Genomic DNA, 13,273 nt, shown 5'->3' with positions numbered 1-13,273 from the left:
CCCAAGTAGGAACCCATATTAGTGCCACACGGTATATTGAAGGTTTTCAAACATTTTCGAGCAAAGGAAAGACTAGAGCATGAACTTAAAGTCATAGAGGATTTATTATCATTAATAACCTGACATGATGCATGACAGTATTCCTTAATAACTTTGTCCAGGTTAGCGCAACTCTTGGAATTACCTTCGATAAAAAACATAGAATCATCCGTGAAGAGCATATGGGAGATAGGGATACTCTTCCTGCTAAACTTAATTCCCTGTATAAGCCCCTCCTTTTCCATATGCAGAATGTTTAACGAGAGAATTTCAGTGCACATAACAAAAATATATGGAGAAAGTGGATCACCCTGACGAAGACCGCAACTCGGGTGGATACGCCTTGAGGGAACACCATTAACCAATATTTCATAGGACACCGTCGTGATACACTTCATAATCAGCTGAATAAAGTTGCAGGGGAAGCCCATCAAAATCAGCGTACCTCTAAAAAAATTCCAGTCTAATCGGTCATAAGCTTTGCTCATGTCTGCTTTAAACGCCATTCGACCCATCCTACCATTTTTAGATGATGAGATTTTTTGTAATATTTCATTAGTAATTAATATATTATCGCCAATATTCCTCCCAGGAACAAAAGCATTTTGGAAATCGCCCACAAGTTTTCCCATGAACTTCTTCAAACGATTAGTGATACACCTTGTAATAATTTTCATTATAACATTACACAAACTAATAGGGCGAAAGTTATCAACTGTTTCAGGGGCACTTGATTTAGGAATAAGAACTATGAAGGTCTTATTCAGAAATTCTGGTGAACAATTACCGTTCAAGATGGCTAAGACAGTCCCAACAACATCATGCTTGATGAAGTGCCAACATTTATGGTAGAAAATAGCAGGAATACCATCAGGACCCGGAGATTTTAATGGGCCGAGCTGAAACACTGCCGTGCGCACCTCTTTAGGAGTGAAATGGTTGCCAAGAGCATCACTGTCATCCGGAGAAAGGAACCCTTTATTGACAGTGAACAAATTCTTAACAGTAGGGAAGTACTCGTCAAACGAGACCTGGTTCACTCCTTCTTTAAAAAGACCAGAGTAGAATTGGACAAATAGTCCCATGATGTCCTCGGTGTCAAAGTTCCACTCCCCATTATCCATTTTAATCCCAGCAATATAATTCCTACCAGCTCTACCCTTAACCCAATTAAAGAAGTACTTAGAGCATGTGTCATCCTCTATATTCCATTTAATCTTGGCACACTGTTTCCAATATTTAGCTGAGACTTTAGCATACTCCACTTGACTAGCATACGTAGTACTGAAAGTCTGAGTCACTCCCATTGTCTCAATTTCATGCAAACCTTTTTTCAAAGAGTCATCAAAATCACTCCATTTCTTATTCCATTCTTTTCTCTTAGAAATAGACCATAGACGCATACAATTTCTAGCTCTGGATAATTTCCGTATCATTCTTACCGTAATAGAACCTGGGACAGGCACATACCATTCGTTATGTACCAAGCAAATACATTCCTCATAGTCCAAGTTCCAGGCCTCCATTCTATAAGGTCTTCTATCATTACAAGTAAGTAAATCTGTTTCAAAGATAATAGGTGCATGATCCGAAACTTGAATAGGAAGGTGAGTAATACCAGAATTCGGAAAAATATCATTCCAATCCCATGATCCATAGCCCTTATCAAGCCGTTCCAACACTATACTGTGATCATCCCTCTTGTTACACCATGTAAATCTTGGCCCCTTATACGGAATATCCATCAAAAAATGCTCAGCCTTCCATTTATTAAAACAAGAAGCTCCTGGGATCCTACCTTTACTACCTCCCCATTTATCTTCTTGATAGTCAACTTGGTTAAAGTCCCCTATAAGAAGGAAAGGGTTGTCAAAAGAGCGGATCCATTGACCTAGATCATTCCACACAGCTTCTCTCTTATGAGTGACTGGTTCACCATAAATAAGACACAAGTACCAAAAGTTATCTTTGCATTGCATGACTTTAATGATAATGAAGTTTTGACAAGTAAAAATACACTCAAATTGGGCATCAGACCTAAAATCAAACCAGAGGCCTCCTTTGGTTTCATAAGCATCAACACCAAAGCTCCGAGAGAAACCAAAAGAACGAAAAATAGGATCCACTAATTCTACATTACACTTTGTTTCAGTTAAGAACAAAAAATCAAAATAAGTACTAGTAAGAATCACTCTAATCTTCGCAATCGTAGGAGCAAGAGGGTTATTTAAGCCCCTTACATTCCAACAAAGTCCTTTCATGAAAAATAAAACCACCACTGTAAGACCACCAACTCCCCACCAGGCTCAAAACGACACGGCCTAATGATTCACCCCAAGCAAGAACCCAAGTCATCAACGATTCACCAAAGACACATGCTCACCATAAACAGGCGGAAACAACAAAACCCGCCCATACATCACACACAACCGACACAAAGAAAACGGGTCCAAATGGTGGGGGAGACGGGGGGGATCACCAAAATAGACCCAAAAAACACAAACAGCCACACGTACCCACACACACCCACGCCCACCTGATTCCATTTTATAAAAACCGAACACGCACTAAGCTAAACCCAATCACTCTGAATCCAACAAAGCTACTATCAATGCACGTATAGTGTGATAGCAACCAACAACTTGGACCCACCATGTCCCATACCATTTTTAAGGCAGAGAACAAAGTGAAATGAAAAGAACAAGAAACCCAATTTCGCCACACGATACCTCCCAGGACCACCGCCATACATGCAACAAGGCCAAAAATAAAGACGACACAGACACTAGAGACCTCGGAAAAGGGTCAGAAAGGTGGGGGAAAGGGGGGAAACACCAACCGTCCCAAATCAGAGTCACAAAGACAATCTCCAAAGACACAACTTTAAAACCGAAACACTATAGCCAACAGATGAGCTCAACTCATCAGACCCGACCAAAAAGCACCACTAAGAGGCCATACCAGGGGTGGGGGGAGTGGGGGGATCACCCCTAGGTTGCACACATGGTTTACGATGACAGGACGAGGACCGAAGGGACGGGAATCCGACACAGGAGGTGCTTCAATCAAGGCTGCAACAAATAATCTCATACAAGATTGTGTGTGATATATGAATACACGGCCAAAGACAAACAGGGTGAGACGATCGCAGTCCACATCCTCCATAGATGAAAACACGGAGAAGACAGTCCATGATGAGGGGAAAACACGATTGCGGGGGAATCATTCCGCCGGAGATGATCTAAGAACGCGCCTCATCTCCGGCGGACAGCCGATCAAAAAGAAGCTCAGGTGTCAGGAGCAGGCGGCTGGAAGTGGTGGAGCAGATTAGGTTAAAATTGGGGGTTTTTCTTGGGAGCTTTTAGAGAGAGAAATGCATTTTTTATTATTAGAATACAGCTCAAGAAAATGTTAACGTACGTTTCAACAACATTTATAGTAGGTACATGGTAAATAAAACTGGAAAAAACAAAAGAAATTGATATTTTTAAGACACAATGAGTTTAAATCCTCCATATATATACTACTAAGTTCAATATATAACACAAATTGATTTTTTTTTGGTTAAAAGAAGCGGGGAAACCCAGAAATACAAATAGAGCAAACAAATAAACGAAAAGAGAACTAAAAACGAAACAAAGTCAAACAAAAACTATCCTAGGCCACGAAACACCGCTTATATTCTGCTGCATCAGTCCGAATAATTGCCTTGGAATGCCATTCACTTCAATAATCCTTAGCTGCTAATTTTGAGACACGCCTTGGTTAGTCAGCCAGTCCGCACATCCATTAACCTCTCGATTGATTTGGTGCACTTCAATTTTCCAAGGATGGTCCTTAAAAAACTATTTCTAAGGCCCTGTTCTTTTGGACTTAATTTCAGTTCTAATAAGTTGATTCGATTCGATTCACTCTATTAAGTTCGATTCGATTCCATTCGATTCCATTCATTCATTCGATTCAGTTTAGTTTATTTCAACATTAATATTATTATTATTATTTTATATGCTTATTGTTATCATTATTATTATCATTATTATTATATTAATTTATTTACTATTATTATTATTATATTAAAATTTATTTTTAATATTTATTATATTACTATTATAGTTATTATTATTATTATTATTATTATTTTATTTATATTTACTATATTTATTTATTATTATATTATATTATTATGATTCATGGAAATATTAATGTATTATTATTTATTATTATTATTATTATTTTATTATATTTATTATTTTATTAATATATTCATTTTAATTAATATTATTAATAACAAATTTATTATTATTATTATATTAATAAATTATTATATTACATCTATTATTATTATTATTATTATTATTATTATTATTATTATTATTATTTATAATATTTTTTTTTTTGATGACGAGGGGTTGAATCCCCCCGGGCCTATGCATTCCATCACCACCACATGGACCATGTAAGCCACCCCTTCGGGGGCTGTAGTGGCCAAGTGATCATCGCCTCAGCTGGTAGTCAAACCCGGGACTTCTCAACTCCTGCATTTCTGCAAGCTTCAAGGTTTAACCCGGCTACCACTAGACTAACACCACTTGGTTTATTTATAATATTTATATTATACTTATCATATTTGTTTTTTAGTTATTATTATTAATATATTATATTATTTAATATATTATAATATTATTAATAATATTATCATTTATACTACTAATATGTTATTATTATTACTACTCTATTTATTTTTTATATTACTTATTAGATTATTATTAGATTATATTAATATATTATCAATAATAATAATAATAATAATAATGAATAATATTATTATAATATTTATTATTGTTATTATTATTGTTATTATTATTAATATTATTTTTATTATTATTATTATTATTATTATTATTATTATTATTATTATTATTATTATTATTATTATTATTATTATTATTATTATTATTATTATTATTATTATTATTATTATTATTATTATCTTTTTATTTTTATTTCGATTGATTCGATTCGATTCGAATCAGTTTAGTTCGATTCGATTCGATTGATTCAGTTGTATTAAGTTGATTCGATTCGATTCACTCCATTAAGTTCGATTCATTGATTGATTAATTTGTCCAAAAGAACAGGGCCTAAATCTGAACCAAATGATTTTGAGCCGACGGGATCTCATTACCCGACTAAAGAAGCTCCATAACCACCTTCGAATAAGTTTACGTGATAATTCGAGGAAACATACGTTCCCTAGCCAGCATTAAACCTCGTTTTAAGGCCATTAGCTCGGCCCTCGTCACCGTAGCCAATCCAAGCTTCTCAGAAAACGCAAGTAACAGATTGCCCGAAGTGTCACGAAAAATACCTCCAGCTCTGGCCAAGCCCCGGTTCCTTTTTACAGCTCCATCAATATTCAACTTTATCCAGTAATTTGGGGAGCTAACCACCGCGCAAAAATTTCTCGTCTCTTGGGTCTATTCGAATCCAAAGCACTATCCACTGAGTCTTTTGCATTCCTTACCTCCCAAACACGTTGCATAACAACAATTACGCCACTTTCATAACAACCAGACCACAATAGTGAAGTATGTGGGCCATGAATCCGCATTCAAACCCAAGTGTCGGTCTGACTCTAAATTGAGCACGGCCCAATTTTGTAGAGAATTGCTTGCGAAAAAACCATTAGGAATCGAATTGTGAAATATACTCCATACCTTTCTAGCCTCAAGACAAACTCGTAGTATATGCAAAGATGTTTCTTCAACGGTATTACAACTTCCATAAGTCGGGTCATCAATGAAACCCCTTCTTGCTCTATTTGAGTTCGACATAATTCTATCGTATAAAAGTAACCAAAAAAATAAGTGAATCCGCTGTGGAACCCATGTTTTCCAAGGCAACTTCCAAAACTCGACATTTTCGAATTGCGTACTTGATTAAGAACTTACTCGATGGAGTTTGTGACCAGTACAACACATGGCAAACCACCTCATATATATGATGCTATGGTCTGTAAAATTTCAGTAGGAAGGAATTCAGCGAATATGTCCCACTTCCAGCCTATACTCAAGAGCCGTCTCCCGTACCCTATGACAGGTTGATCGTATACCTACCAAAGATAACCAACTGGTCTCTAATTAATATAGCTATGGCAGTCGGGATCGTATCCACAGGGAGACTAAAATGTGCTCTACTTGCTAACTAAAGTCTGCCTAGGTAACAAATGGGGTTGATTTATTTTGTTTTAACTAAACTAAAAGTAATAAGGAAAGAGAAGTAAAAAGTATAAGAGATTATAGAAATATAAGAAGAGGGAACTAGGATTATCGGTTCACCAATGAATGTCTAATGGTTATAGTCTAGGTTATAGGTCGGTAACAAATATCGGTCTAAGGGGTAGTGAAAAGGTTCTCTAGGTCCGCTTTCCGCCCTAGAATGCTTCTAACGGGTGGCAGATATTTTCTTCTAACCAGTCGATCAACTGAAAGCAATAGTCGATCGACTTTTCTGAACAAACTCAACGTTCCGCATCAGCATAATGGCTTCCTTGAGACTTCACGCACTCCAAGACGATAGTTTCCGAGCTTCAACTTCACTATTATCCAAAATGCAACTTTGGGGACAGTTCTATTGCTTGTAATCGCACGTTTACGTTCAATATCTGCATAGAATACAAAATACCCAAAGTAGGCAATTCACGGGAGAATAGTAGCTAGCCGCTACCTAATATGCATAGAAATGCGTGCAGAATAATAGAGAAAACGCATAAATAAAGCACGCATCAAACCTCCCCAAACCAAACCTTTTGCTTGTCCCCAAGCAAGCAAAGACTACACATAGCAAAGAAACTAATGGAACGATGAATAAACTCAGAGCTAACTATGCTTCTAATATGCCCAAACCGTTTAATGCATTCGAGTCAACACCAAAGTACCAAATCAAATGCAAACGAAATAAATCAATAAATAGAATTACCGAATCGTCGACCTTACTATGACCAGGTTGTAGGTCAATTCCCCGTTTACAACGACTTTTGTAGACGGGGTACGTGCCATTCAATGCAAACCACCCCTCCTACAACTTATGGCCCGATGGTGGATACCAAAGCCAAGACGGGGGCATTGTCTATGGAGACCTAAATCTCCAACAAGATTACTTCTCCGTCCCTATATTTCCTCCACAACAACAAGAGTGGCTCGATGCCCAATGGTTCGGAGGAGTAAGGCCCTATTTTCGGAGCAACACGGATGCTTCCAGGCCGGGAGGTGGAGGCATGATGGCGGGTGACGGTGAGATCCCCATAATCACATATGAGATTATCCGTGATGATGATTTTGGTGATGGTGATGAGGATGATGAAAATGATGCCTAGGCGGACTAGTTACAACGACTTGCCTTGCTCCCGAACTCAATCCAAAGCACAAGTATGACTCATTAAATCCAAATCTCTCATGCATATTAAAATAGTTTGCAGTTAGTTTACTTGTAATATATTAGAAATAGTTTCATATAGTTGCATTCATATAGGATTGCATTAGAATTTAATTTCATGTAATATATTATCACATTTAAAAATTGTATTCATGTAGTATAACTTGCATCGTACTTAAATTTTGCATTTAGAATAGGACATGCATTGCACTTTATTCAAAATCACAAAAAAATTGAAAAATGAAAAACTTTACAAAAACATGTATTTCATTTCCGAATTTCCTCCACACATTTATTTCCATTGGAAATTATGTAAATAAATAAGTGTGGGGATGAAATTCTATTATTTAAAAGGGTTATTTCATAGGAATAATCCTAATTAAGCCTCTTCTTCTCATATTAATCATAACTAATATTTAACTGAGAATAATCCAAACTATTGTATCATTTAACTTTCACTGAACTCATGGAAGGGAAACCTGTACCGGTTTCCCTTGAGTATAACCCTAACTAGTCAGTTGAACTCCATTTTATGCACAAACAAAAATAAAACAAAACACAACATATTCATCCCTTAAATCAATAAAAAAAACCCTAAATTAATTTTCCCCAAATTGATTTTTTCCTTCAACTGTGGAATGAATTGATCATCGAGGACTTAATCTACAATGCTTTCCTACTTCTAGTTTTATTTGCAGCACTTGCATCTTCAATTTGTCATTCTTCATATTCAATTTCATCATCTTCTTTTCTACCATTTTATTCTCATATACTTCATCTTCAATTCACTCATTGATCGTAAGGAAGTGGAGGGCTGATTCAGGAAATTAATTGTATCCTCCCAGAAACCGAAAATTAATTTGGGACGTTTGAGTTGGGGGATGATATAAATTCCAATTTGATAGAATGTCGTAGAGTCCAAATTGCACCTTGACTAACATCTTCTAATTGGCAGGGGTGTTGCTGAAATTTTAGTTTAGTTTTGGTGCACCTCGTGATGTGCTCATGTACACTCTAGGTTACCAGATTCATTCTGTTGTGTATAAAATTCGTGGTGAAAAGTTTGATGTTTTCCGTTTCAGAGAAAGCTTGTTTGAAGATGAAGAATTCTCATAGAGGAAAGCTTGTTTCTAAGCTTGTTTGAAGATGGAAGAAGAAAATAAAAGAAGAAATAAAGTAATTGGAGAGATACTGAAGAAAAGAAGAAGAAGAAGAAGAAGAAGAAGAAGAAGAAGAAGAAGAAGAAGAAGAAGAAGAAGAAGAAGAAGAAGGAACTAGGAAAAAATAGAAATGAAGTCGACCCACAACATCACTTGTTGGAAATCTACTTATAACAGATCAATTTTGGAATGGGTTTACTGAAAGTTAAATGATGTAATAGTTCGGATTATTCTTAGTTAAACATTAGTTGAGATTATTCTGAGAAGAGGAGGCTTAGTTTGGATTATTCCTATGAAATAATCAACAACAACAACAACAACAACAACAACAACAACAACAACAACAACAACAACAACAACAACAACAACAACGACGACGACGACGACGACGACGACGACGACGACGACGCCGCCGCCGAGGCGGCCGACGACAACAACAACAACAACAACAACAACAACAACAACAACAACAACAACAACAACAACAACAACAACAACAACAACAACAACAACAACAACAACAACAACAACAGAGCCTTAATCCCAAAATGATTTGGGGTCGGCTGACATGAATCATCCTTTAGAACCGTCCATGGATGATCGCACACCTCAAAAAGCGAATAGAAATGGGAAAAATGAAAAACAAAAGGGGGAGTGAAATGTAATACAAAGTCAAGATAAACTTACACGTTTTAAAAATCGAATTTCAGATTTCTTTTATAAAAACTTAAAATTTAAATAGGAAATAGAGATTAAAACGATTTTGAAAATCGAAATAGAATTAAGGATCCGGAATGCCTTAAAAGTAAACCAAGTAAAATATATAAGAAAGTGGTTGGTAAATAAAGGTGTAAATATCAAGTGTGGGAAGGAGGCCCAAAAAAAAAGTTATTTTATTTTAAGAAAAAAAACAACAAAAACAAGTCTTTATTTTCCTACAAAAATACAAAAATATGTCTTTTATTTTCTTATTTTCTCCCTACATTTCATTCCATCAAGGACGATGTCCATCTTAAGTGTGGGGAGGGAAATATCCATTTTTATATATTTGTAAATAATACTTGTAAATTTGAGAAAATTTCAAAAAATGCCTAAAAATTAAAAAAAAACTCAAAATTCCATAAATATTGCATTGTTTATATTGTATATATTGCTTTGTCCTAACCACTTTGATAGGCAATGCGCGCAATGCATCGGAGAAGACGCTTGTTAAAATTCTTCCAATCCTTTCTCCTTTATCCTTCCTTTTTTTCTTGTATATATTACCATGGAGGAGGGCGGAATATTTGATGTGGATGTTCCTTTTGGCAACTTTTTGGATATGCGTGTGTTGTTGGTGTGCTGCTAGGACTAGATATTGTGTGTATTTAGAGTAGATGTATATATATGTGTTCACTCTTATATTCACATAGCTGGTTCATATGTGCTAGTTGCATTTCATACACGTTGTATCTTGTATGTAAATAGTTGCATAGAGAGTTTAAACATGGAGGGTCGGCAATGATGATAACTGTTTTGCCCGTGTTATTTCCCTCTTGATAGCTCATACCCTTTGATGACACATGTTAGGGTTTTTTCTTGCAAAACCCGGGAATACTAGCTTAACAACCGAGTGTCGACCACCTTGTGAGACCGTGTTAGGCCCAAGACTTCACCTAGGACCGACAAAACTACTCAAATATGAGGATAGAGCCTCCATTTGGCCGGTCCATCAAACCGGCCCCATTTAGGAATTGTGAGTAGTCTTCCTTACGTGATATGTCTTATCAAAACGCATAAGTATGGGGCTCGTTCCTTAATGTCGTAGAAATGTTGATGTGCATACTGAGACAATAATGTTTGATTAATAAAGTAACCTCACATAAACATATAGCCTTTATTTCACCCTTGAGTCATATTTCCCTTTTGTTGACCCATTTTGAGTATAGCCTTATCATTCATTTGCCAACAAAATTAACTACATTCCATAAAAAATTCACCAATTGTTGAGTAGTTCGTTGTTGTAGTCCTTTTTTTGAGGTATATTTGGGTTGGAATTTTGACTCTCCTTGAGGTGAATCATTTTTGGGATCACATGAACGTGACGGTGCTTCAATGTCGGTTATTTTTGCTCGAAAAAGAGGTTTACAAGTAATGAAAAATATGAGAAAGAAAATCAAAATAAAAAAAAAAAAAAAGAGAAAAAGAAATGAAAAGAATGAAGAATTTGTGTCCAATAAGAGGGTTGATGACAATTGCAATTGAAATTTTGTTTTGAAAAGAATTGATTTTTGGAATGGCAACCACCTTTGCCAAATTTTGTAAGAGTTATTTGGCATTGGGTAGAGTTTAGTGAGTTGGTTAGATGTGGCGAATACTTGACTTCTAGCACCACATGCCCTAAAACAGTGCTTGCACCAACCCCTTCTCACCTAACCCAAGCCCCGTTACAACCTGATTGTCTCTCTTGTATGTGCATCATTTTAACATCTCTTGTGGATATTGGATGGAGTGCCATATTAGAATACAGGCATACCTCACGAGTCGAGTTAGGGGAGTGATTTTGGTTAATTTTGTCATAAAAATCACCCGATTCTTAAATGAGTGATTAGTGAAACCCGTGAGAGTCGACACTTGGGTCTCCTTCGGTCAAGGGGTTGATATGGAGTCGAATATTGTGTGTGTCGTGTCAATCTTGGAGTATAGCAACGTACTTCCCTTTTCCCCACCTAGAATTCGTTTCTTAGGCACTCCATTTTGTCAATGTTGGTTACTTGAGCTAGATTTAGGGGATTGACACCTTGGTAAGTCCACTAATGACTTTTTGTTCAGTTTTAAGAAATTCCACTTGAATGAGGCGAATGTGTATGCATTTTGATTAATTCATTTCCATGCTTTACTTGGTAGTTTAGTGCAATTTTGAATCAAAGTTTTGTACCAAGACCTTACTTGCCTTGCAATAAGGCACTTCCCCTCATGAAGTGTCAAATTGTGAGTTGAAAGGGCTCCAGGTGAAGTTAAACCTGATTCGGCTATTATAAATAAAATGTGCAAGTTATTAGTCTTCGTTAAGGGTGCTAGTCTTGCTTAGGTTACTTACTCGGGGACGAGAAAGGAGTCCTAAAGAGCTTTCATGGGAGAATAAATGGAGGAAATGCTAAGAAGAGTTCTCTGCCGGTAGGCCGGTAGGCCGGCAGCCGGCCAGCCGGCAAGGAACCCCCTTCCATACACAAGGAAAAAGAGAGGAAAGAAAAGTTGGGAGAGTTCTCTGCCAGTAGGCCGGAAGCCAGCTAGCCGACAAGGAACCCTCCCCTCATGCATTAGAAGAAAAATGGAGATTTTGGGCCAAAAGAAAAATAGGCGCGCTACCGGCAGAGGTTTTAACACCCCCATACTCCAAGTGCCTTACCAGGACCACTTAAGGCATGGGAGTACTACCATCTCGGTTTCCCGAGGCAATGATAATCATAAGACAATAACGAAACATACTTTAAAAGTAATTATAGTTTAAGTGATTACATGTCTCAAACCAAAACTGTCAAACTGAAATACAAGGTTCTCAGACGATCTACTGATAAAATTATCAAAGCTATAAAACATCGTCTGACACAGCGGAAGACTTCTAACTGCCACGTGATGACTCATCCCAACTATCCCATACGCGTCATCTCATACCTGCCCAATAACTGCTCACCACCCCCGAATGGATCACCGCAAATTTTAAAACAATTAAATGGGGTCAGTATTAATCACACAATTAATATAATCCAACAACACAACAAACAACACGGCTCAATCATCACAGATATACTCCGAACTCCATTCCCAACTCCACAATACTGACTACACACTAAAGTGTGTAGCCCTGCCAGAGTGCCCATCGCAACCGGTCACTCCACGCCGCCAGTGGGAGACTGCAGCCGTTCCCACCTAATCCCCGCTCATCTCCATCGAGCGATAAACCCAAATTCCTTAATGTGCACATCCCTTCTGTGGCGGGTTCCACAGAAGGCGAATAATGGGCGTGAAGCCACTCCCGTAAGTGACTCCACTCAGCCAGGGACGCTCCCCGAAGAACACAGACAGATACAAACAATCACAACTACTATCAACAACCAAATCCAACAACCGTCACAGTACGAGTATGATAATATTCAACAACCACGAACACCAACAACACATTATGGGACTAATACTGAGTAGGGAAACCCTACCTGGAATGCAATACAGTCAGACGATCTCAACAGCTGATATCAAAAAGCCTCCTCTACGAATTCTCCGCCTAACACAATATCACATATATCACTAATCACACAAAACTACCACAAATCCCCAATTCCCAAAATTAGGGTTTAACGAAACTTAATTAAATACTATAAAATTGGTATTTAGATCTTACCCTTGACGCAAGGAACACTATGATGCAAAGAACGAGATGAGCCGACACTCCTAGCCTTGGGGATTTGCCAACAACGCAACGAGAGAGAACTACGTAACTCCTTTTTCTTTTGAAAGGTTTAGAAAGGATAAAAGTGATTAAAGAAACTGACGGAAACCTTTTATATTAAACTCGCGTTATTAGCAAAACCCGATAAAACAACCCCGTAAAACGCACTTACTCGATCGAGTAACTGACGTACTCGATCGAGTGCCGCCTACTC

The sequence above is a fragment of the Silene latifolia genome, chromosome X (assembly GCF_048544455.1).
Source record: "Silene latifolia isolate original U9 population chromosome X, ASM4854445v1, whole genome shotgun sequence".
In the NCBI taxonomy this organism is placed as follows: Eukaryota; Viridiplantae; Streptophyta; class Magnoliopsida; order Caryophyllales; family Caryophyllaceae; genus Silene; species Silene latifolia.
The sequence above is the reverse complement of the archived record's forward strand: the minus strand, read 5'-3'. Positions refer to the sequence as shown.